We start from the raw sequence: 27319 nt of genomic DNA on the forward strand, positions 1-27319 counted from the left end.
GGTAGTGCTATGAAGTTTTCTGAAGCCATGCTGATGAGGGGCTAGCTGCAAATGTGCTTGGAAATAAGGGAGCAAAATGGCTTCAAGCGTCTTTGCCACTGGCGATAAGAGAGATATCGGACGATATGACTCACCTGCGTTAGCTGGTTTCCCAGGCTTTAGTAGCGGGACCACCTTGGCCATTTTCCATTTCTCGGGTATGACAAAGGTGGAAAGAGACAGGTTGAAGACATGCGCTAAATATTTGAAACCCTCTTTCCCTAGGTTTTTAAGCATCGGCATGGCTATGCCGTCTGGGCCCACTGCTTTGGATGGTTTAGCGCGACCAATGGCGTCCTCAACCTCTCTAGCGGTGATGGAAATTGGTGACGCGCTGAGTTTGTGTTTATGTGCGTGTCTATTGGCTCTCCGTCTATCTTTGTCGACCGTAGGATGCATTATATATTGTCGGCAGAAAGCGCTCGCGCATTTTTTCGCATCCGACAGCACCTTATCACCAAAGGCGATGGAAACTTTGTCTTTGTGCTTAGTCGGATTCGATAGGGACTTTACGGTGGACCAAAGTTTACCTACACCGGTAGAGAGGTTACAACCTCTTAGGTGCTCTTCCCATTTCGCCCGCTTGTGTTCGTCCACAAGCAATCTGATGCGTTGGTTTATATCCCTTATTTGGGGGTCGCCTGGATCAAGCTGTCTTATAAGGTCGCGTTCCCTCGCTAAGCTCGCGGCCTCCGCCGGGAAGTGGGGCCGGATTTCGGGAATTCTCCCGGCGGGAATGAAATGTGCCGAGGCGGATTCAATGACCTTACGGAAGGCACGCTCCCCTTGGCGGGCATCAGTCGGGATAGGGCAGCAAATTGGTGTCAGTCTTTACGAAACAGATATAACTTTTATATTTCAATTTTATATTCAGCAGCCAAAATCGCTTCAGCGGTTAAGCGCCAATTAATGATGATGATGTCCACTTATGGAAAAAATTTAGTTCAGTGGTAGTTTTAGAAATTGGTATAAGATAAATAAAACTCGAGACCTAAGTGTGTATTTTACTATTAAATTATTCCAAACTTTGTTAGGCGGCAATATGTTCCTTTAGCTCGCGAGTGAATTCAAGACTAACTTAACTTTAAGATACCGCTTACCAACTAACCTAAGCCTGGGCCGGCCTACGTGACCAAAGATGCCTGGTCAGCAGAATAGGTATTGCGCGTGTTTCTCTCACCTGAAGTATTTGGTTGGTTAGTTGCGCGTGTTTCTCTCCCCTAAGGTGTTTAATTTCCTTAGCTTAGACGGCGGATGCGCGTGCAGCGCAATTGCATTTTTGGTTGCAATATGATTCCAAAGTATACGAGCGTTTTGCCGGTGGAATTGTGTGGGAACTGAATCGCACGATAATTTGCGAATCATGTTGGAATGGGTTTAACAAAGTATGGTATTAACTCCTCCCTCCGAAATTCCGATCGTCGCCGATTGGACTATCTTAAAAAATGGAATGTCGTTAAGACTTCTCTGACGAAGATTTTGTATTCCCGGCATTGGGGTGGACTGTGGTTTATGAATGATTATTTTAGAGCCTCTATTATGGCCATAATTATGGCCAATATCCCAAAGTGTGTAACCATGCTGGATTTCACCAATAGGTTTAAAGAACTAATTTTATTTATGTTCCTAACATTTAGCTCCTTCATGAATTTAAGAGATAGAACTTCCTCAAACTCTGAGCGTGAACTCGGATGTTGAAATAGGGGAGGCAACGGTCTCAGGCTATGTGCTTCCAACGCAGTAAAACTTAGGTTATTAATCTTTATTGTTTCGTTAAAATACCTTACAAGATATGACCCTTTTAGATGACTTGTTACATTTTTATTGATCAAATTGCCATTAAAATTGTTTAATAATATTAGGCCTGTTTTTATTTCATCGATATCATTGACATGGTCACTATTCGTTACAATTCAATCAAAAGGCTTATTTTTAATTAAATTTTTAATACAATTTTCATTTTCCAAATCCTCGATTTGATCTCGCTTACATATTTTTACATTGATTATTTTTTTGCAAACTTTTAAAATTCCAAGATACCTTCCTCCACACTTCAACACATTTTCAAACTTTAGTTTCAAGATCCTTCCATCCCTACTTATTGGTGTCATTAAAATACAGTTACATATTTGATCTTCTTTCGCTGCCACCGTGGTGTGATGGTAGCGTGCTCCGCCTACCACACCGGATGCCCTGGGTTCAAACCCCCGGGCAAAGCAAAATCATAAATTTTAGAAATAAGGTTTTTCAATTAGAAGAAAATTTTTCTAAGCGATTTCGCCCCTCGGCAGTGTTTGGCAAGCGCTCCGGGTATATTTCTGCCATGAAAAGCTCTCAGTGAAAACTCATTTGCCTTGCAGATGCCGTTCGGAGTCGGCATAAAATCATGTAGGTCCCGTCCGGCCAATTTGTAAGGAAAATCAAGAGGAACACGATGCCCATTGGAAGAGAAGCTCGGCCTTAGTTCTCTTCGGAGGTTATCGCGCCTTATTTTATTATTTGATCTTCCGTTTTTGGTACTTTTATTACATAAATTATTAAGCTTTCATTCATTGCGATTTGGACGTCAGCAAAATTCAACGATTGGCTTCCTTATACTTTCGATACCTTTTCCATCTTGTTTGGGAACCGCAGACTACTTTGTTCCATCGTAATAACTACTTGGGAACCTCTGCGATATCGTCGTACGCCGGAAGTCATTCAACTCCTTCAACATAACATCATATTTAATACATAATAACTGCATAGCCTACTAAAGCTGTTGAGCGCTCACTAGGATGCCTTTGCCTAATAACAAGCGTACATACATATTTACATATGTATGCCTATCCCTATGTACATACAAAGCGAATGCAAGTTCAAGGCCAGCAGCATCATACGATTCTATTGCTACGCAGTCAATTGTTACAGTCCACTTTTGGTTTCAATATTTTCTATTATTTTATTTTTTCTTGATTTCATTGTTCTCTAATTTCCTTTGTTAAACTCTTTACCTATGTAATTTATTTAATAAGTAAATAGACACCTTTTTGGCAATTGAAATATTAAAGTAAAGGCAGTCAATTTTTGTGCTCATATGCATACCGACGCGATATTACCGTCGGTAAATCAATAAAAAGTTAAAGTCAACTCAAAATACTAAGAGTTTTATTTTAAACGGACTTAGTGGAATTGGTTGCTGGAAATTAGCACACGGGCTAATTAGTATTGTGTTTATCGTTCGTTACCACATCTATTTTCTTTACCACCGCTAATTTGGAAAACTTATCAATAGAGGTGAGTATTTTGTGCTTGTCTGTTGAAAACATGTATATGTGAATGGTATGTCCCGCATATTCGGGTAGGGGTGTAAGCGCCTAGTTTTGGATTGTTAGGGTACCGATCGTATTTGTTTTCTTTGCAAACTTTGCATAGTTTTGTGATTTTTATACTCAGTTGAGCAGAGCTCACAGAGTATGTTAAGTTTGATTGGATAACGGTTGGTTGTACAGGTATAAAGGAATCGAGATAGATATAGACTTCCATATATCAAAATAATCAGGATCGAAAAAAAATTTGATTGAGCCATGTCCGTCCGTCCGTCCGTCCGTTAACACGATAACTTGAGTAAATTTTGAGGTATCTTGATGAAATTTGGTATGTAGGTTCCTGAGCACTCATCTCAGATCGCTATTTAAAATGAACGATATCGGACTATAACCACGCCCACTTTTTCGATATCGAAAATTTCGAAAAACCGAAAAAGTGCGATAATTCATTACAAATGACAGCTAAAGCGACGAAACTTGGTAGGTGAGTTGAACTTATGACGCAGAATAGAAAATTAGTAAAATTTTGGACAATGGGCGTGGCACCGCCCACTTTTAAAAGAAGGTAATTTATAAATTTTGCAAGCTGTAATTTGGCAGTCGTTGAAGATATCATGATGAAATTTGGCAGAAACGTTACTCCTATTACTATATGTATGCTTAATAAAAATTAGCAAAATCGGAGAAGGACCACGCCCACTTTTAAAAAAAAAATTTTTTTTAAGTAAAATTTTAACAAAAAATTTAATATCTTTACAGTATATAAGTAAATTATGTCAACATTCAACTCCAGTAATGATATGGTGCAACAAAATACAAAAATAACAGAAATTTTCAAAATGGGCGTGGCTCCGCCCTTTTTCATTTAATTTGTCTAGGATACTTTTAACGCCATAAGTCGAACAAAAATTAACCAATCCTTTTGAAATTTGGTAGGGGCATAAATTTTATGACGTTAACTGTTTTCTGTGAAAATGGGCGAAATCGGTTGATGCCACGCCCAGTTTTTATACACAGTAGTCCGTCTGTCCTTCCGCATAGCCTTTAACACGATAACTTGAGCAAAAATCGACATATCTTTAATGAACTTAGCTCACGTGCTTACTTGAACTCACTTTATCTTGGTATGAAAAGTGAACGAAATCCGACTATGACCACGCCCACTTTTTCGATATCGAAAATTACGAAAAATGAAAAAATGCCATAATTCTATACCAAATATGAAAAAAGGGATGAAACATGGTAAGGTAATTGGATTGTTTTATTGACGCGAAATATAACTTTAGAAAAAAACTTTATAAAATGGTTGTGACACCTACCATATTAAGTAGAAGAAAATGAAAAAGTTCTGCAGGGCGAAATAAAAAACCCTTAAAATCTTGGCAGGTATTACATATATAAATAAATTAGCGGTATCCAACAGATGATGTTCTGGGTCACCCTGGTCCACATTTTGGTCGATATCTGGAAAACGCCTTCACACCACTCCCTTTTAAAACTCTCATTAATACCTTTAGTTTGATACCCATATCGTACAAACTCATTCTAGAGTCACCCCTGGTCCACCTTTATGGCGATATCTCGAAAAGGCGTCCACCTATAGAACTAAGCCCCACGCCCTTTTAAAATACTCATTAACACTTTTCATTTGATACCCATATCGCACAAACATATTCTGCAGTCACCCCTGGTCCACCTTTATGGCGATATCTCGAAAAGGCGAACACCTATAGAACGAAGGCCCACTCCCTTTTAAAAATACTCATTAACATCTTTCATTTGATACCCATATCATACAAACAAAGTCTAGAGTCACCCCTGGTCCACCTTTATTGCGATACCTCGAAAAGGCGTCCACCTATAGAACTGAGGCCCACTCCCTTTTAAAATACTCATTAACTCCTTTCGTTTGATACCCATATTGCACAAACGAATTCTAGAGTCACCCCTGGCCACCTTTATGGCGATATCTCGAAACGGCGTCCACCTATGGAACTAAGGATTACTCCCTTTTAAATACTCATTAACACCTTTCATTTGATACCCATATCGTACAAACGCATTCTAGAGTCACCCCTGGTCCACCTTTATGGCGTTATCTCGAAAAGGCGACCACCTATACAACAACCACCACTCCCTTTTAAAACCCTCATTAATACCTTTAATTTGATACCCATATCGTACAAACACATTCTAGAGTCACCCCTGGTCCACCTTTATGGCGATATTTCGAAACGGCATCCACCTATAGAACTAGGGCCCACTCCCTTTTAAAATACTCATTAACACCATTCGTTTGATGCCCATATTGAACAAACAAATTCTAGGGTCACCCCTGGTCCACCTTTGTGGCGATATCTCGAAACGGCGTCCACCTATGGTCCTAAGGATTACTCCCTTTTAAAATACTCATTAACACCTTTCATTTGATACCCATATCGTACAAACGCATTCTAGAGTCAACCCTGATCCACCTTTATGGCTATATCCCTAAATGGCGTCCACCTATAGAACTATGGCCCACTCCCTCATAAAATACTCTTTAATGCCTTTCATTTGATACACATTCCAGGGTTTCCCTCGGTTCATTTTCCTACATGGTGATTTTCCCTTATGTTGTCACCATAGCTCTCAACTGAGTATGTAATGTTCGGTTACACCCGAACTTAACCTTCCTTACTTGTTTTGATTTTGTTTGCCATGGCAGGAAAATAGTATTTTCCTAATATTTGCAATAAGTTTTCTTTCTCATTACTATGGGCGTGGTTGTGTTCTTCTATTATAATCCGGTTTTGATCTTCCGTATTTTTGATATCCTCCACAATCAGCTGTGTGAACCGTATCTTATAATTAGCAAGGTGTAGGGGAAAACGGCTTGAATTTTTAGCATAACAGGCTCCGTAGTTTTGATGCCATTTATTACCGAAGGGTTCAGATGCTTCTTTAATATTGGCTTTAGTGAATTCTCCGAAAATGTTCTTTCGGTAATAATGTGTCTATGGTACATTGGGAAAACTATTTCGAACCTATATGAAGATTCTGCACCTTCGCTGATAAAAATTAGGTTTTTGAAGACATTGATAGGTGTTTCTACAGAGGGTATTAAATTTCCTGAGGAGCTATCGCTACTATGGACCGTAATTGAATTTATATTTGCCATTGGTGCTCGTGAGAGGCAATCTGCAACTATGTTTTTGTTGCCGAGTTTGTAAATTATTTCGTGGTTGCATTCTTCTAGTTGCGCCTTCCATCGCTTCATTTTGGCATTGGTATTTTTGTTACTGAGGGCGAAAGTCAATGGCTGGTGGTCGGAAAATATTTTAACTTTTGGATCCGTAAAGGAAACATCTGAGTGACTGCAGAGCCCAAATAATCGCCAGCATCTCTTGTTCGTTGGTTGCAAAAATGTCCTCTGCTCTGCTCAGCGTTCTTGAAAGGAAACACATTGACCTACCCTCTTGGGAGAGTACGGCTCCTAAAGCATAATGAGAAGCGTCAGTGGTGAGCTCGAATGCCTTTTCAAAGTCAGGGTAATAAAGTATTACATCTCAGATGTTAAGCAATTTTTTAGCTGCTTGACTGCTTCCACTTGCTGAGCTGTTAGATTCAATTGGACCTTCTTGGATTGATTTTTAGAAATTCTTCCCAGCTCTCCTCTGAGAAGCTCGGTGAGTGGTTTTGCGCTTTGTGCGTAAGCTTTGATAAATCTACGATAATGTTCGGTCATTCCCAAAAAGGATCGTAAATCATGGACATTTTTGGGAAGTGGGAAGTTAGTTATTGCTTCTACTTTTTTGGTGTAGTGCGAATACCATCTTGACCGACAATAATACCGAGAAATTCAATTTCTTCTTTATTGAATTCACACTTATTGTATTGCACTTTTAATCGAGCTCTTTCTAGAGTATGGAAATTAAGGCTTAAATTATCGAAATGTTCTTCTTTGGTTTTGCTAAAACGTATTATATCATCGATGTAGACATAACATCGGATAACAATATGTTCTCTTAGAACATCATCTAAAGCGCGTTGGAAAATAGCTGGTGCGTTTCTTAAGCCGAACGGTAACCGCGTAACTCAAATTTCCCATTTGCGACTGAGAAGGCAATCTGGTGGAATCCACTTTTAAGGTCGATAGTGGAGAAATATTTATTTCTCCCTAAATTGGATAAAATAGTGGTAATATCTGGAATGGGGTATTTATCTGGTATGGTTTCCTCCTTTAATTTACGATAATCGATTAGCATGCGATATTTTTTTTGACCAGAGGCGTCCTGTTTCTTAGGAACGATCCATTCTGGAGAATTGTAGGGGGATTTTGATCGACGAATGATGCCATCATTCCGCAATTCATCAATTGTTGGTATATTTCCTTTTTTAAAGGCATAGGGTATCGATATGTTTTTGAATAGATTGGCCTATCGTTGCTTGTTCTAATTTCCGCTTTAACGTCAGTAACAGCGAATAAGGTTGGACATGAGTCCAAGAGTTGTTTTAATTTTCCGTTGTCCGCAGGATTCAAATGGGCAAGCCATAGGATGGTACGTGTAATGAAATTTATTGGAAGTTGGTGGATGGGATATTTATATTTATTGAGTAGTGTTAAACAATTGCCATTAGTGAAGATCACTGCATTTAGGTTTTTCAGCGTGTCGTTACCTATTATGGCATCGACTGTCTTTAAGTGCGGCAGGATGTGGAATTTTATTTTCCCCAATTCCTCGCCGAATATATCAATGTTTGCGTGGTGGTCGATTTTTACTGGGCCTCCAACTGAGTTAGCGTAGAAAGATTGATTTGGGATAGGATTTCTTATGTAGGTCGGGCTAATGTAGTTCTTGATCGAGCCTGTATCTAGTAAAAATTTCAACTCGCTACCATTTCTTATCATATAAGGGAAATATGGCAGCGAGGAGGGGTTTAATCTAAAAAATTAATATTGTCGCTAAGGGTTATTTCGGCGTCTTCTTGTTTTTCGTTCTGTTCCAGTTGGTAGTCCTGCCAGTATTAGTAGTTCTCTTCTCTATACTCTGCAATATCGTTATTGCAGTCTATTGATTCACTCTCTATATCCTCGGCATTGTAAATACGTTGCACTTTATTAGCGGTGTGCAGGCTCTGAGATGGTGGTCTTTTATTGGCTGTATGGCCACCAGCGTTTGCCACTCCATTAGTGAACCCTTGTTGTTTGCTATTAGTTGTTTGATTTTTTTTTTTTTTTTTGATATTTCGGCCTATTCTGGTAATTGACTTGCCTGGTTTGGAGAGACCGATCAACTTCCATGGGTGTTGGGGGTTTAGGTGGAAGGGGTGGCCTGTAATTTTGTGACGTGACGTAATGGCGATATTGTAGAGGGGAATTACTACTAGTTTGTTGTGGAAGAGGTGGTCGAAAGTTGGGTTGCAAGGTGACAAAGTTCCGATTCTGCCCATATTGCTGGTAAGCAATTGGTCTTTGGGGTTGGTTGTGGGTGTTTGTGAGCTCTGGGTAAAAAGGTAGAGTTTTTGGTTTAAATAATGATGATCTCGATGGATTAGGGTTAATGGGCTTACGATTATTTGCCAGTCGCCCAATGTTATTTGCGTGAATTGTCCTGAAATTCATATTTCCCAGTTTTAGGTACATATGGAGAGCCTGCGGTTAACTGGTTGGTTCACGTACACTTAGCAGACTTGGAAAATTTCCGTTAAGTCCCCTTATAAAAGTATCGAGTGCCTTTTCTTTAAAAGTTGCCGTCATGGCAGATAGGGCTTCCTCGCCTAACTCAAGGCAATCAATCTTATCTAAAATTAGTGACTGGTATTGATATACCTGTTGATAGAATTCCGCAACCGTATTGCCTCTCAGGGCAAGGGTTGTCATCTGGTATTCTAAGGTGGTCACATCCCTTTTGTCTGAGTAGTGTAACATCAGAAATTTCCTAATTTTCCCCCAGTTTAAAGGGGTCCTATAAGACTCGAGGGCTGTGTCAGCTTCCCCGATGATATTATGTCTAATTGTATGTAATATTGTGAAATATTTAGGGGTATCCTTCTTCCTGCCATACATTAGTAGTATTTTATATACTGACTTCCTCCAGGAACTGAATTCACCATCCTTGCCTGAACATTCCTTCAGGCACTTCACCACATCTGGCACTCTCTCAGATTGTTCTATGTTACTGCTGAAATCTACGGGAGTTTCCTCTTCTTCTTCTGATAGTGCGTTTAATAGGGCAGAAACCGTGTTTGTTATTGGGGATGCCAATTCCTTTTTTTGGCTAGGGGTAAAAGTGGTTAGGGAATTGGAAGAGGATGTTTGTAAATTAAGCCTCGACAGAGTCGCCGCTATCTGTTCTTCCTGACTCATTTTGGGAAAAATAAATTTTTTAGTAATTTTAATCCTATAATTTCTCTTTATATTTCTACAATAATTTTTTCCTAGTGCTAGTTTACTTTCTAACTTTAACTTACAATAATTCTTTTGGGATCTGCATCATTCCTTACTGGGTTTCCTCAATGGAGATAAAGATGGGTGTAAAGATGACGGGCACAGATGATGAGGGGAAAGATGATTGCTTTTATTTCCAAAGTCACTTAGAGCTTAAGCGTTTACAATTGTTTATAACTTTTTTTTTGTTACTGCTTTTGTTGTAAAGATGATGGGGGTAAAGATGATTGCTTTATTTATTAATTTCATATATGTAATAATCCTATATTGGTAATAGAAAATGCTCGCAATGTGTTTTGAATTCGAAATCAAAACAAGACAGCCTATAAAATTTTTGTGATTGTAGCAGCATAAGTGTGAAAAGAAAAAATTGAAATTTAGGTACATTCGATTATTGGATACAAAAACAAAAACAGCAATATATCGGCACTCTGATGTTTTACATATATGATTAATTTTATATTTTTTTTTTAGAGTCACTGTATGTCTTAGCTGTTTATAACTTTTTGCTTTATATTTTTTTAAGATTTTTCCATAACTGCTATTATTTTTTTTTTATGATTTCTTCTAATTGTTCGCTATTGGTGGCAGGACTATACGGTCCGTCCTTTTTGCAAGGATAACATTTTCCTCGCTACTTAGGGGCCTGTTCCAATAGTAATTTTTATTTTTATTATATTATTTTTTACACTTATCCACGTCACTTTGTCACGCGATCGCGGCCTCGGGCGCCAGATAAATAAAACGCGAGACTTAAGTTTGTATTTTACTATTTATTTATTCCAAACTTTGTTAGACGGCACTATGTGCCTTTAGCTTGCGAGTGAATTCAAGACTAACTTAACTTTAAGCTACCGCTTACCAACTAACCTAAGCCTGAGCCGGCCTTCGTGACCAAAGATACCTGGTCAGCAGAATAGGGATTGCGCGTGTTTCTCTCACCTGATGTGTTTGGTTTGTTAGTTGCGCGTGTTTCCCTCACCTAAGGTGTTTAATTTCCTTAGCTAAGACGGCGGATGCGCGTGCAGCGCAACTGCATTTTTGGTTGCAATATGATTCCAAAGTATGCCAGCGTTCTGCCGGTGGAATTGTGTGGGAACTGAATCGCATGATAATTTGCGGATCATGTGGAAATGGGTTTAACAAAGTATGGTATTAACTTATATAAAGCTGTATTAGTAAATTTACCAGTTGTGCCTTTTCAAAACTCAATTAATCATTGTGCGCTCTGAACGGCTCATATTGCACCAAGTTTATAATTTAGGCTATTTTTGACTTACGAAATGAATAATTAGGAGGAGGAATACTTCTCCATAGCACAGTTTGTTTTTTTTTGTTTTAAATTTACTTGAAATGAAAAGTTTGACATTTCAACTGCCAACAGTTTCTTCTAATTTGTTTTTGGTTCTTTAAATTAGTATTACGCGGGTCGATTTCTATCGAATGGAAACTGATAAAGGAATTCGCTTGAAAATTTTCTCGTGCAAAGTCAACTCTGGGGATATTCCAAAAAGAATTCACTTTGCTTATTTATTAGCTTAAAAAATAATAGCGTTTCCCTAACCTGGAAAAAAATTATCAATTGCTGAAAAACGTAACTAATAGTTACTATTTTACGGTGTTGTTGTTATTGTAGCAATGCTTCGCCCCATCCAATAGGCGCGATCGATCACAAATTGTCATCAATATCCTCTAACGGGAGTCCAAGAAAACTTGCAGTTCCAACAGGGGTGGACCATAGTGAGAGGCGTGTTAGGGGCGTAGGTTCCACATTGCAATCGAAGAAATGGTTGGTGTCATGTGGGGACACATTACAAGCAGGGCATACGTTTTGTATGTCGGGGTTGATTCTGGTTAGGTAAGAGTTTAACCTGTTACATTACCCAAATCGAAGTTGAGCTAGATTGAGGCGCGTTTCCCTATGGAAAGTGCGTTCCTCTTCTGGAACCTCTGGGTATTTTTCTTTAAGAACTAGATTCGCCGGCTAATTCCTGGCATAAAGGTCCGACGCCTGTTTATCACTGAGGACCTGTTTGTGCTTTTTTGCTTCTTACGGCTGTGTTCTCAGGTACCGTATTTCTTCATAATGCTTACGGGGATAAGCTCTTAAGCCCCTGGGTGGTGTGGCCTGCTTAATCAGATGTATGTTGGGCTGCCCAGGTTTCTGGGTACTCAACAGAAACTGTTTGCTCAGCTGGCGACCATATCGGGGACGCGTAGCATGCAATCGGCCGACCAATTGCTTTGTAAGTGGTAATACGTTTCTTTGTCTTTGTGCTACCGGCAAGAGATTTGAGGAGTTTATTAAGGCTCTGGATGTAGGTATAATAGCGGTTGCATGCTCACCAAAATGTAGATCCTTACTATACTACTAATAGTTACTTGTAAATGAAAAAGCGTCATTTGGAAACAAGATTTGTCAGTTGTAGATAATATGAGTCAATTGCATTGTGAATTCATACAAGTGAAAAATCTTTCTATTCCTCCATTGCCATACTCACCTGTCAAATAATTGCTGACAGGCAGAACAGCTGTCGCTAATGGCCAGAGAATGGAAGAAAGGTTTGTTTTTTGCTCGCGGTTATTAAGTTGAAGTGCCATGAATTGCCCATTTGTTTTTCAAATCAGCTTTTATTTTAAATGTATATACAGAAAATCCGACTACATATTAATATTCATTTCTAATATCAAGCTAATAGATTAAATTTGAGGAACCAGTTATGCAACGATTTCAAAATATGTAAGTAACGCAATGTACCAGTCGTCTACAAAAATGTTTGAAAAACACTATTGAGCAAATGATTTAAGTAATCGAACAGCGATTGAACAGGTGATCGAGCTGTTTATTATTGTGAACGTTTTTATCGAACATTCGCCACTTGTATGAATCACAATTGTATATCAAATGTGAACGAAAAAGCGTTAAAGCGCAAAAACAATTTCTCAAATTACGCGTAGATATTTCGTCTACTCAAAATACAATGCCATATAGAAAAAAAGATGATAAAAAAATTTTAAGGACTACCTTTATATAAATGGACCAAAAAATAGAAGGCAATTTTTTACAAGGCGGCCATCGTGGTGTCATGGTAGCGTGTTCCACCTACCACACCGTATGCCCTGGGTTCGCACCCCGGGCAAAGCAACATCAAAATTTTAGAAATAAGGTTTTTAAATTAGAAGAAAATTTTTCTAAGCGGGGTCGCCCCTCGGCAGTGTTTGGCAAGCGCTCCGGGTGTATTTCTGCCATGAAAATCTCTCAGTGAAAACTCATCTGCCTTGCAGATGCCGTTCGGAGTCGGCATAAAACATGTAGGTCCCGTCCGGCCTATTTGTAGGGAAAATCAAGAGGAGCACGACGCAAATTGGAAGAGAAGCTCGGCCTTAGATCTCTTCGGAGGTTATCGCGCCTTACATTTATTTATTTTATTTTATGTCTGTATTAAAGGAAAAATTGCCTTCTATTTTTTGGTCCATTTATATTGTGACGAATATTAGCAACACTAAGGCATACTATCATCTCTAAGCCGATACTAAGCAGCCACTTGTATCTACATAAACAAATCAATCATTATGTCTACACATATATACATACAAAAAGCGGAGTTTCACTAAATTCGTTGACTAAATTCCGAAGATTTCGAATACAACTTGAACATGGCAAAGTGGAGTGAATTGAAGGTCAAGCAACTTAAGAAGGAGTTGGAGAGCCGTGGATTGAATACAACCGGCAATAAACTCGAACTACAAACACGACTAAGGGAAGCGATGGAATTGGAAGGAGTCGACGTTGATGAACACACTTTTTATCCTGATGTGGAAGAGTCAGCGACAAAAATGGAGGAAAAGATAGAGACTCCGAATCCATTGGCAAGTGTTGACACTAACGCGATACTAGCAGTGCTGAAGCAAATGTTGTCACAAATGTCATCTCAACTGGAAGAACAGAAAACGTATATGTCATCACATATGGAATCCCAAGAGACACGAATAACATCTAAGATTGAAGCACAGCAGACGCGTATTTCCGAAATGTCGGTACAAATTTCAGCACAGATATCATCTCAGATCTCCACACAACTAGAAGAGCACGAAATCCGTATATCCTCTAAGCTGGAAGCGCATATGGAAGAAAAACTAACCCAGTTTCATGAAGGCTTCAGTGATCGACAGGATAAAATAGAGGCAGAGATGGATGCTTTGAAGATAAGATCCAGGAATTACAACTGAACCGCCCAGTCACTTCAACGTCTAATCCGAAGGTAAAAACTCCATCCTTTGACGGTTCTGTTCGTTTTCAGGTATTCAAGCTTCAGTTTGAGAAGACGTCAGCAGTAAATAACTGGAATGCGGAAGATAAAGTTGCTGCACTGTTCGTGGCATTGAAAGGCCCTGCAGCGGAAATCTTAAAGACTATTCCAGAGTATGAACGGAACAGTTAGCAAAAAGCGAAAGAGACATTGCAGGAATTTGCTTCGGATGTTGAAAGGTTGGCTCATTTGGCAAATGCGGACGCATCCGTGGAATACACTGAAAGGGTAAAGATTCAGAGCTTTATAAATGGCATATGGGACGTCGAAACGAAGCGAGCCACATACGAGAACCCAAAGCAAACATTTACTGAAACGGTATCCCATGCATTGACACCGGAAACGGCGTCACTATTGAGTAAGCCAGCGTACAAAGCTCATCGTGTGGAAGTAGAAAGGCAGAGTGCGTAGACACAATTTTGGAAGCACTGAAGGGATCACAACAGAAAAATGCCGGATTTATGAAATGTGACCCAGGTCACATTGCACGTCATTGCAACACCGGTCTTAATAATTTCAACAATGTGGGTGATCTTAATAACAAAGCTGGAGGGGATGAGCAAGAGCGAGTAAGATGTAGAGATCGAGAGCTAGCTCCAGCTATTGAATGTCCTGTGATATCTGTGTTGGAAATTGTAAGAAAATCAAGCAGTCTTACCGCCAGAGGGAATGTGGATGGCAAACAACGTGTACTGAATGTACATACGGGCGCATCTCATTCCTTGATTCGATCTGATTTGGTCAACAGGAGAGTAAAGCCATTACCTGGAGCAAGGTGGCGTACGGTCACTGGCGAGTATAACCAAGTCCGGGGGAAGTGATATGTGAAGTCTTAATTGGGAAGGTCATGGTTCTACAGAAATTCGTTGTGGCGGAGATTGTTGATGAAGTCATATTGGGAGTGGACTTCTTAGTTTACCATGACATCAGGATCGATATGCAGAGATGGGTTATGCATTATAAGAACCAGGATCTGCCACTTAACTTCAGTTTGGAGAAAGGGTTCAGCAGAAATCGAGTACTGGAGGAGAAGAGTCGACAAATACCACGAAAGTCAAAGGTAAAGGTTGATGGATCGAATGGGCCAAATAAAGCGAAAACAAAACCAAATGGACGCACAAAAACGAAGGAAAGAATTTCCCAGAATGAATGCGAGGGTAGTTTCAAGCCAGGGCGCACTACTCTTGTGAAACGTGGGAACGATACTGATTATGCGACACTTATCCGTCAAGCGCAAGCTCTACGAAGTAGATCATTGGCCAAACAACAGAGTGTGAGGGAACGAACCAGGATAATGAGTAGTAAGAGGAAACACAGCAACGACGAGAACAAAAATTCGGAAGGTTTCTCGGAGGGAGATTTGGTACTGTTATACAACCCTCACCGGCGGAAAGGTGTTCCATTCAAATTTCGGTGCAGATGGGAAGGCCCGTACAAAGTTGTGAAGAAGATCAGTGATACCATCTACCGCACACAAACCATTGGGAAACCACGAAATAGAAGGGTGGTTCATTGGGAGATGCTAGCAGACTTAGGTGGAGGGCAGTGTGACGAATGTTAGCAACACGAAGGGATATTATCATCTCTAAGCCGATACTAAGCAGTCACTTGCATCTACATAAACAAATCAATCATTATGTCTACACATATGTACGTACACGCAGCGGGGAGAAACGCACAAACACATGCATATATCTTATCTGAGATGCTCACAAAAGTAGGCAATCATTTGTGCGTTTATCACTCACATATACACGCGCATATGAGAAGCTATAAACGTGAATCTGTAGTCGTAGGTGGTAATTTTATAGCTGAAAACTAAGTAGTAAATTCTAGAAACGCCTAGAAGTATGCGAACGAGGAAATCGAAGAGTATAAAGGAGCACATGCTGAGCCATCATGGAATCAGTTTGATTTGAGCAAGCTATTGGTTGTGAAGTGTTATTGTGAAGTACTTTAACAAAGGCCATTTTGTATTATTGAATATTGGAGTTATTTATTCAACAGTTTAGTGATTCGAGCGATAGTAGAAGGTTGCAAATAAGCGAAATTTCGGTAAATTCGTTACAATATTAAACCTTATGAATAAATAAATATATTTACTCAGTCCTTTCCGTATGATTTTTTTTAGTTTTCAATGAACATTAGTGGTTTTCAACAAAAATTCCTTTCATCAGACAACTTTGCTTATTTTTTTCGAAAAATGCACGTTCAATAAATGTTTTAACGGAAAATGGTTTGTATATTATAATGAGACGAAAGCATGGTTGACTTTCACTCTCTATAGCATCGAATAGACTATTATTTTTCATTGTTTCTGCCCTTCTCTTATTCCATTTATCTCCACTCCCTTCTCATGCTACTTCTTACCCCCAATCGGAAACCATTCGCACTACCGCTCTCATCCCACTTCCACTCCCTCTCCCACCTAAATTAATTCATAGAGAGAATCAATATGCATATCAAATATTTCGAAGAATGCCATAAATAGAATAAATTTATGCACTCAAAAACTATTTTCTCAAAATAGAGAAAAAGGAATAATCTTTGCATAAATAATTTTTTAGTAATGAAATGAGGTAAAAATGTTTGTGGCGAAGAATATTTCTCATTCCCCTTTGTTTGTACTTGAATATGCACATATCGTGTATATTTTGTTAATAGACCCTCAAAATTCGAAGCAATTTTAATAACTGAGTCCATTCATTAGTTCGAACAATTTCATGTGGCATACCTTCAATGAAATGAACAGGTTTTTCAATTTAATAAAACCTAAAAATGGCAGCAACTAGAGGATTGAAATTGAAAAATAACAAAGTGGTATGCACATATGTACAGAGAATAACTGCAAGTAATAAGCAGACGAAATGAAAACAGAACTATAAATAAACAACAAAAAAATCAAAAACTAGTGCAAAATAAACAGTGCCTGACTACCAAATTAAAGACTGAATAAATGAATTAGGGAGGGAAACGGAAGAGTGGGCTACTATTCGTTTCATAGTTGGTGTGCCTCATGGGCTTCTAGCTTTTACTAACACACATATGTACATACATAGACTAAACATACAAATTTCGCAAGCCGCAAATATCCATGAGTGTGTAAGCCAACAAAAACAAACGTTATCAAGCTGAAAATATTTAACTTGGTAGGTATGTAAAGGTAAATGTAGAAGAATTCTTTCACAGGTAGTAGAAGAGAGCTTAATGGTGTCTTGCTGGTTTCTTTGCAATTGAACCTGCGCATCTGAAGCGCAATTATGGGTAGCACTCTTTGTGGTATTGTTGTTGTTGGCTAACAAATTTCGCAAATTAAATGAAAACACCTGATGTGTTTGCGTACTTCTTATACAAATCCAAATACATACATACATACACACTGAAATACAAAGCAAAAAATTTCATAAGCGGTTTTAAGCAATAAAGAAAAAAGCCAACGCTGCTTCCTTTGCTGATATCAAAATATTTTAATAATGTAAATTATACACGGAATTATTTTGGTTGGCGATGAGCTCAGAGATTTCGATTACAAGACGATTATCGTTTTCTTCAACATTCTTCAACATCCCACATTTTCGAAGAACCTTTTCCAAAAAATACGTTTTGTTTTTGACAATTTATATACATATGTATTTGAAAATATCAGTGTTGTATTCTTATTGCTGCAAATGCACACAGCGCATGACATTTAGAGAATATTAACTTTCCGAGGTTATAATGAAGTGGTTACGGCGCCTGGAAAGTCTGCACCGTACAAGCGGTACTAGGCAGTAGCAGAAAAGTCAAAACGCGAATTGAAAACAAGGTTCCAAAGAGCGTCATCAGATCAACAGGAAACATAATTCTGTGGCCGTATGGTCTGCGCTCATGCTACCCCGAGGCACTGAGCCTCGTTGCAGTTGTTAACGTTTGTTATTATAAGAAGGCACTCTCCACTTGTGCAGATGCGATAACATCCTGTCCTGCGGCGTGCGCCTATTCACTGATTACGTGGCTTCATACAACCAGTCGAGTCGATCCATCTGATTATGGCTGGCTGTACTTCAATGCAGAGAAATTGTTGTGTTGTGGAAGAGCAGTTTTATATCCACGTTAGACTTTGGAGCAGTGGACAATCAAGATTCGGCGTTGTGCCAATCTCAGTCTCTCTGTTATGAAGGTACTAAATATAGTTTACTAATATATAGTAACATTAATGGAAATAAAAAAGCATAAACGTATGAGGGTTTAGGGTCCAGCTTCTTGAACGCCGTCGGATCCAACACAATTGGGGCTTAGTGCTCAACCCACTCTCCTGTGAAATTCTTGAAGACAGTATTTGCGCGATCGGTATATGTAGGAGGTAGGAGTTTTAGTGCTCAGTTTTCCAGTGGCTTTAGTGCTTTCTATGTTTACTCATTTGCAAAAAAATACTGATTTAGCATAACAGTTTATTTCAACGATTTCTTATATTTCGGAAGTAAAATTAAAACTTGAATTTAATACATAATACATTTGTGAAGCAAATAAAAACTGCCACACCCATAAAAATTTACTAAAAAATTATTTCCTTTTTGATTCTTATGCCAATTTAATAGCCACTGGTTTGCTAGAAACTACGGAATAAGCGCAGACGCATAGTAATGAAATAAGCCTTAATTAGCCTAAAATTATTTGGTGGGTATTTACAGACTAAAACGCATACACACGTCCAAAAAAGCGCCAAGTGAATTTGCAATTTGTTGTAAAATCACACGCTAAAACCAATGTAAGCTATGGCAACTAATGTTGCCACATTGAAGACAAAATAGAACTGGTAAGTTCTTCTCCATATTATTACTTTTCATTCCGTGGATCGTCCAACATTTTTAAAATCCCAATATATGAGCTCTTCCACACCCGGTCACACAATTACCCTGAGTCACTGAATTTCCTATTTCATTTATTTGGCGATATCTTCCAATAATCTATTCAGGCAGGGTCGTCCAGAGCATGCATAGAGTTCGCCCAGTGGTTGAAATTCAAGCACAGGAAAGGAAAGGAAGGAAAATCAATGGAAGGGAAATGAAAATAAAAGAAATATAATTTGTTATTTTAATATAATAATAGGAACATTCGATGAGTAATATAATGAATAAGTAAGCTCAAGATAGGAAATTTTATATTGCTCTGGCAGGAAGGGTATGATTTAATCAATCTACTTCTCGTAAACAAAAGGTAGGAAAGGGAAAGGTAAGGAAAGGAAAAGAAAGAAAAGGAAAGAAAGGAAAATCAATGGAAGGGAAATGAAAATAAAATAAATAAAAGAAAAGAAAAGTAGAGGAATGGAAAGGAAAGGAATGGAAAGAAAGGAAAGGAATGGAAAGAAAGGAAAGGAAGGAATATGAATGGAAGAGAAATTAAAGTAAAAGATAGGAAATAAAAAGAAAATTAAAAGAAAGGAAAGGAAATGAAAATAAAGAAAAGGTAAGGAAAGGAAAGGAAACGGAAGGAAAGGAAAATAAAAGAATAGAATGGAAAAGAAGGGAAAGCAAAGGAAAGAAAAGTAATAGACTTGATGCATGATCAGCTATGTATTTTTGTTTAATTTTTATTGTGTACAAAGCATCTCCTCGGCCATGCTCACGATTCAGCATAGTACACAAAAAGCAAGTACACACACACACAGCGTGTCTATAGTATGAATAAATGCATGTGTAGTGGTGTGACTTTTAGGTTAAAGTTTGTATATTAAAATGATTTTTTAAATTTTTTTATTTATGGATAACAGTGCAGCTCAAAATTTCCTATCAATACATATATAATTTATATACCTTAGAATTATAGTTTAGCAGAAAACGGTTCCATATTTTTTCATCTTGTCTATTTATATATAAGATTTTTGTTTTTTGCTTTGCTCAAAAAGAAATAAGGCCCACTTGTAGAACGGCAAGATATTTTTTTTAGCTCAGAGTACATTTCAAAAATTTGTCAAATATGCATGAGTCAGGTTAACTCTGGCTTAAAAAGTTAACTTACCGTTCTGCAAGTGTGCCTACCGATGTCAAATTAACTCGTACACATATGACAGTTTTTTTCCTAAATTGGAGCAGTGCTGGAAAATTACAAAGAAATATTAGTTTAGGTACGTAAAATTTAGTCAAACTCCCATGCCAAGATTCTGACATAGGGCAATCTTCAACTGAATTCTGAGCTAGGGCGTTTTCGAAACTCAGCAGTAGATATGGATTGGTGGGAGCTCCGAATTACAAGTTACGTTTTTACATGATTTAAAATGTAAGCCCAAATCTGAACCTTTTCTTCCTACATACACAATTTCAGATGGAAGTTTCTACAAACTTAGACCAATTTCATACATGGTGAGTATCCTAGATAGACACACGCCTTTGGCAGTGAAGAAAGTAAAGTGTGTCATGAAGCAACCAAACAGATGGCTGATAGATTCTTCACACGGCTCGCACAACTGATCACTGATATCACTCTTCTACCTTCCTGAGTAAGCGAGCAATGGATCAAATTTTTCCCTCATTACGTAATGCTGCTTTGGACATTAAAGGGCTCCAGTGAGACTATAACCATCACCCCCACAGAGATTAAAGAAGCCACTTGAAAGTCCAAGCCCTCTTAACAAATAGGCCATGCCTGTATAGCCATGCTGAATGCTGAAAATGGCAATTATAATTCCACTTATGAAGACGAATTCACATCGACCGATCTTACCAGTAGCGAAGACGGTGAAACCCTTCCTGCTCCCTCCTTTCACTGCATCAGCAGGACTTCACATTGTGGTTCTATTTAATCTCGACATGTCAAAGCTGCCCTCCTTACTAGAAGGAGTTATTACCATTTCCTATGCTGACGACTGCACCATAATGGCAACAAGACCAGGCCCTTCAGTAGCCGAATTAGTTTCTCAAATAAAAAGCTATATACCGAGTCTTTCTAGTTTCTTTACCTCGCTCGATCTGGTACCATCACTGATAGTATAATCGATAACACTCTCACCTCTCTTTCGCAGTATATAAAGTACAGAACATTACCAAAATCCTCAAGTCGCAGTTTTTACTAAATTATCACAAATCTGTACACGCTAACAAACAGCTGCTTCATCTAGGCTCGCCTCTTAGCGGGGTAAGCAAATATCTCGGTAAGCACTATGATGAGATCCGGCGTTTTTTCCTTTGATCTAGATAAGCATTAGGGTTCCCTAAGTCTAATCTACACAGAATCATAAAACAACTTTGGTAGGTCGCGCCCGGTAAACCCCGTTATCAATATACACTATCCATCTCTTGCAGAAGAAGAAAGCAGAAAACCAAGAGAGACACGTGTCACTCTGGCCCAACTTTTTTTTGGATACTGTAACATCTTAAACTTTTACTTGTCCAGAATAAACACCGACATACGAAATGTATGACCTGCCTGCGATGTGTACCCACATGACCCCAACCATATTTTCAATTGTAATGTGGAACTTATGGCTCTAACAGCAACATTCTTCTGGTCCAACCCTAAACTGCTTGTTTCTTCGAATTTCCATTAGAGGACTTTGATGACAATTTGTGAGTGGTCGCGCCTATTGAATGGGGCGAAGCACTATTAAGAAAACAACAACAGTTAGACCGAACAACAACTGGTAGCATGCGCGATATAAAATATACGAGAACCATCAAATAGAGAGTATGGAGTTCCCAAAAGATAGTATGAATACGTTAGGCGCTCGCTTTTTAAATCGTTTTATGAGTGTAACTACGTTCTATTATGCGGAAGCAACTTTCATATGCAAGCGATTTGTTTCGGTAACGTCTGAGGAAAGTATTGGTATATTGTTTCAAAATCCAAATATGTATGTTTACTACCAATAAAACCTATACAATGGCAACACTGAAACTTGCTGTAACTAATTTCATTGCATGTTGCACGTTGCTGGTTGGACGGATTGTAGCAGCAAAATAGCAACACGTACAATGTTGATTTGTTGTACTTACCGCGATTGTATGTGCTATGTTACCATGTGTGTCCTTTTTATTTGATATATTTTCATGTGCTTCTTTTTGCATAGTTCAGTTGCTATAGTACGTTAAAAAGCTTAGACCAACAGTTTTCAGTAAAAAATGAACAGCGTTCGACATTCAGTCAAATTCATGAGTGAAAAAAAGCAAAAAAAAAAAACAAGTAAGGAAGGTTAAGTTCGGGTGTAACCGAACATTACATACTCAGTTGAGAGCTATGGTGACAACATAAGGGAAAATAACCATGTAAGAAAATGAACCGAGGGAAACCCTGGAATGTGTTTGTATGACATGTGTATCAAATGAAAGGCATTAAAGAGTATTTTATGAGGGAGTGGGCCATAGTTTTAGAGGTGGACGCCATTTAGGGATATCGCCATAAAGGTGGATCAGAGTTGACTCTAGAATTTGTTTGTACGATATGGGTATCAAATTAAAGGTACTAGTGAGGGTTTTAAAAGGTAGTGGTGGTAGTTGTATATGTGAAGGCGTTTTCCAGATATCGACCAAAATGTCGACCAGGGTGACCCAGAACATCATCTGTTGGATACCGCTAATTTATTTATATATGTAATACCTGCCAAGATTTCAAGGGTTTTTTATTTCGCCATGCAGAACTTTTTCATTTTCTTCTAGTTAATATGGTAGGTGTCACAACCATTTTAAAAAGCTTTTTCTAAAGTTATATTTCGCGTCAATAAACCAATCCAGTTACCATGTTTCATCCCTTTTTTCATATTTGGTATATAATTATGGAATTTTTTTCATTTTTCGTAATTTTCGATATCGAAAAAGTGGGCGTAGTCATAGTCGGATTTCGGCCATTTTTTACACCAAGATAAAGTGCGTTCAGATAAAGACGTGAACTAAGTTCAGTAAAGATATGTCGATTTTTGCTCTAGTTATCGTGTTAACGGCCATACGGAAGGACAGACGGACGACTGTGTATAAAAACTGGGCGTGGCTTCAACCGATTTAGCCCATTTTCACAGAAAACAGTTAACGTCATAAGATCTATGCCCTACCAAATTTCTAAAGGATTGGTAAATTTTTGTTCGACTTATGGCATTAAAAGTATCCTAGAAAAAGTAAATGAAAAAGGGCGGAGCCACGCCCATTTTGAAATTTTCTTTTATTTTTGTATTTTGTTGCACCATATCCATTACTGGAGTTGAATGTTGACATAATTTACTTATATACTGTAAAGATATTAAATTTTTTGTTAAAATTTTACTATAAAATTTTTTTTTTAAAAAGTGGGCGTGGTCCTTCTCTGATTTTGCTAATTTTTATTAAGCGTACATATATTAATAGGAGTAACGTTCCTGCCAAATTTCATCATGATATCTTCAACGACTGCCAAATTACAGCTTGCAAAAGTTTTAAATTACCTTCTTTTAAAAGTGGGCGGTGCCACGCCCATTGTCCAAAATTTTACTAATTTTCTGTTCTGCGTCATAAATTCAACTCACCTACCAAATTTCATCGCTTTATCTCTCTTTGGTAATGAATTATTGCACTTTTTCGGTTTTTCGAAATTTTCGATATCGAAAAAGTGGGCGTGGTTATTGTCCGATATCGTTCATTTTAAATGGCGATCTGAGATGAGTGCCCAGGAACCTATATACCAAATTTCATCAAGATTCCTCAAAATTTACTCAAGTTATCGTGTTAACGGACAGACGGACGGACGGACGGACATGGCTCAATCGAATTTTTTTTCGATACTGATAATTTTGATATATGGAAGTCTATATCTATCTCGATTCTTTTATACCTGTACAACCAACCGTTATCCAATCAAAGTTAATATACTCTGTGAGCTCTGCTCAACTGAGTATAAAAAAAGAAATGCTTAAAGAAAAACTATTCCAACAGAAGACAGATGGACTTTGTTGAGCAGCAAGTGGAACCATCAGCGAAATCGGCGAAAGAAAAAGTAAATTTAATTCAATTTAGGTAAAACATTTTAGCTGCACAAATAATCATGCTGCCGCTCTTTCTAAGCGATGGCACGTGGCATCAGATGGTACCGACATACTGACAATAAAATCAGGATTGTTACTTTTTTGTAATTTAATATTAGTTTGCCGATAGCGGAGATAATAAAATGATTAAAAGAAATAGAAATACCCAAAAAACTTGTGAACAAATATGAACAGCAATTATGAAATAGGCTCACCATTTCGCTTTCAATGATTCATGTCTCATTCAAACCATGAATCGATCAGTGATCAGTGGAGGGACAGACATGCAAGCGAAGACAATAATTATGATTAATTAAAATCTCACAAATCAAATACCTATGATGTTATGAATCAACTTATGTATCATGTGATACTATCATGCCCTAGTCCACAGCGAATTTGTTTCATGGCCTTGAACATGGAAAATTATTTAGTTGGAGCGGAACATTACGCGTATTTGCACGAACTTTTTGTCAAAATTTTTTTAAATGTTACCATTTGTTTTTACATAGCGATACAAAATTGGATATCTTATTTATTTCTCTTATTTATTTAATTAATTTTTTTTAAGTCCTTATTCTATTTATTGTAACCGATGTCCAGAGATTACTAAGATTATGGAGGGAACACTTCTCTGCTTTCTTGAATGAACAGACAGCGATGTACTACCCAGGGATGACGAACCCGATCCCGCTATCGATGGTGATGGAATTTATGTGCCCAAACCATATTACGACGAAGTCAGAATAGCAATATAACAAGTTCGTGGGCGTTGATGGATTGCCTGCGGAGCTATTCAAATACTGTGGCGAGGAGTTGGTAGGGCGCTTGCACCCGCTTCATTGCAAAATATGGGCGGACGAGTGCACGCCTGACGATTGGAGACTAAGTGGGATTTGCCCAGTCCACAAGAATGGGGATCCTGCAAACTGCGCGAACTATCGCGGAATCAGCTTCTTAATATCGCATCTAAGGTCCTGTATTGAGGGGCAAAGTAAAAAAAAAACTAAGAAATGCTTCAAAAAAACTATTCCACCAGAAGACAGATGGACTTTGTTGAGCAGCAGGTGGAACCATCAGCGAAATCGGTGAAAGAAAAAATAAATTCAGTTTAATTAAAAACATTTTAGCTGCACAAATATTAATGCTGGAGCTCGTTCTAAGCGATGAAACGTTCCGATTCCGACATACTGACAATAAAATCAGGATTGTAACTTTTTTGTAATTTAAAATTATCTTTGCAATATCAGGGAAATTCTTAAGATCATATCATTTCTGTTGAAGGAATCAAACCCGATCCTTCCGAAATTGAGGCAATTAGTTCCCTGAAATTACCTAAAAATGAGAAAGAATTTAAATAATGTTAGGTATAGCCGGCTGTTATCGGATATTTATTCGCGATTATCCGAAAGTAGCCCTACCGATGACTAAATTTTTAAAGCAAAATGCAGTAATTGTGTTCAAAATGAAGACTAGTTCTTTTGAATCTTTTAAAAAATTATTGAATAGTGATCCAGTTTTACAGCCACCTGATTTCGCGGATAAATTTATTTTGACCACAGATGCGTCCCAATTTGCCATAGGTGCTGTATTGAGACAGAAAAATCATCTAATTTGTCATGCCTCGCGCACCTTAGTTGAACATGAAAAAGGATATTGAGACGTTGAAAACGAACTTCTGGCTGTAGTTTGGGATGTGAAATATTTTAGGACATATTTGTATGGGCGTAAATTCCTAATACAAACAGACCACAAGCCTTTGACATGGTTACATAATATTAGAGGACCTAATATGAAACTACAATGGTGAAAAATTATTCTAAATGAGTATAATTTTGATATTTGCTATATTAAAGGCAAAAATAATAAGCTGCAGACGCATTAAGCAGGTATTTAAGAAAATCAAACGGCGACAAAAGCGTTGATATTTTTAATAACGACTTAATGGATTTTCCTGATACTAACACAGATATTCGCTCTACGGATGCAACTGTCCACAGCGGGATTGAGGACAATTTAAATTACATTTTTATTACGGAAAAAAGTGTAAATTATTACAAAAACCAACTTTATCTTAGTTACGGTGATACAGAAAATAATTTTAGAGAATCTGTTAATAAAAAGTGTCATACCTTTGTCTACATTAACAAGTCTTTTCAAACAGAAAATATATTGAGTAGAATACTACTGAAAAAGATCATTATGTGTATATATTGCGAAGATAATGATCTTTTCATAAATTTTTAAGATATCTATATTAATAATTTTCAAAACAGCTGCTTAATTTTACACAAAGCAATTACTATGGTTAGTAGACAAAGACAAGATTTTAAGTTTAGTTGAAAACGAACATATTCGAAACAAGCACAAAGAAGGTTATAACGAATTAATCGGTATTTTTAACCCAAACTTTATAAATTGATCACAGTAGTAATTAATAATTGCAAAACTTGTCAGCTCGCTAAACACGATAGAAAACCAACAAAAATGCCATACCAAATTACAAGAAATCCAACGCAGTTTCAGCATCCTTTGACGGTTCTGTTCCTTCCCAGGTGTTTTAGCCTCAGATTGAGAAGACCGGAACAGTGAACAACTGGAATGCTGAAGATAAAGTTGCTGCACTGTTCGTGGCATTGAAAGGGACTGCAGCGGAAATATTACAGACACTTCCAGATTACGAACGGAACAGCTATGAAACATTGATGAGCGCTCTAGAAAAGCAATAAGGAATCGAGCCTAAGAGACAGATATACCAAATGGAGTTACTGAACCGCTTCCATAGGCCTGGTGAAACATTGCAAGAGTTTGATTCGGATGTTGAAAGGTTGGCTCATTTGGCAAACGCGGACGCACCCGTGGAATATTATAAATGGCATACGGGATGTCGAAACGAAGCGAGCCACATACGCAAACTTAAAGCCAACATTCGCGGAAACGGTATCACATGCTCTAATTCAGGAAACAGCATCGCTTCTGTATAAGCCAGCGTTCAAAGCATGCCCTGTGGAGGTAGAAAGGCCAGACTGGCTGAACACAATATTGGAGGCGCTGAAAGGATCGCAAAAGCGGTGTGAAAGAGTTATCAAATTCTTCCAATGCGGGCAGCCCGGTCACATTGCACGTCATTGCGATCTTGATCCTAGTGGTTGCAACAGCATGGGTGGTCTTAATAACAAAGCTGGAGGGGATGGGCAAGAGCGAGTAAGATGCAGAGATCGAGAGCTAGCTATATATGAGCCGTTTATTTTGAAAGTGGCATAAGTCATTTCAT

At 38.1% G+C, this 27319-nt stretch overlaps 1 protein-coding gene across 2 annotated transcripts in view; it reads right to left on the reverse strand.

The window, feature by feature from the left end:
* heph (polypyrimidine tract-binding protein 1 heph) overlaps window positions 1–27319 on the reverse strand; it is a 973663-nt gene that overhangs the window by 732493 nt on the left and 213851 nt on the right. The window lies entirely within an intron of this gene.

Source organism: Eurosta solidaginis, chromosome 1 (assembly GCF_040869045.1).
Source record: "Eurosta solidaginis isolate ZX-2024a chromosome 1, ASM4086904v1, whole genome shotgun sequence".
NCBI classification, from domain to species: Eukaryota; Metazoa; Arthropoda; class Insecta; order Diptera; family Tephritidae; genus Eurosta; species Eurosta solidaginis.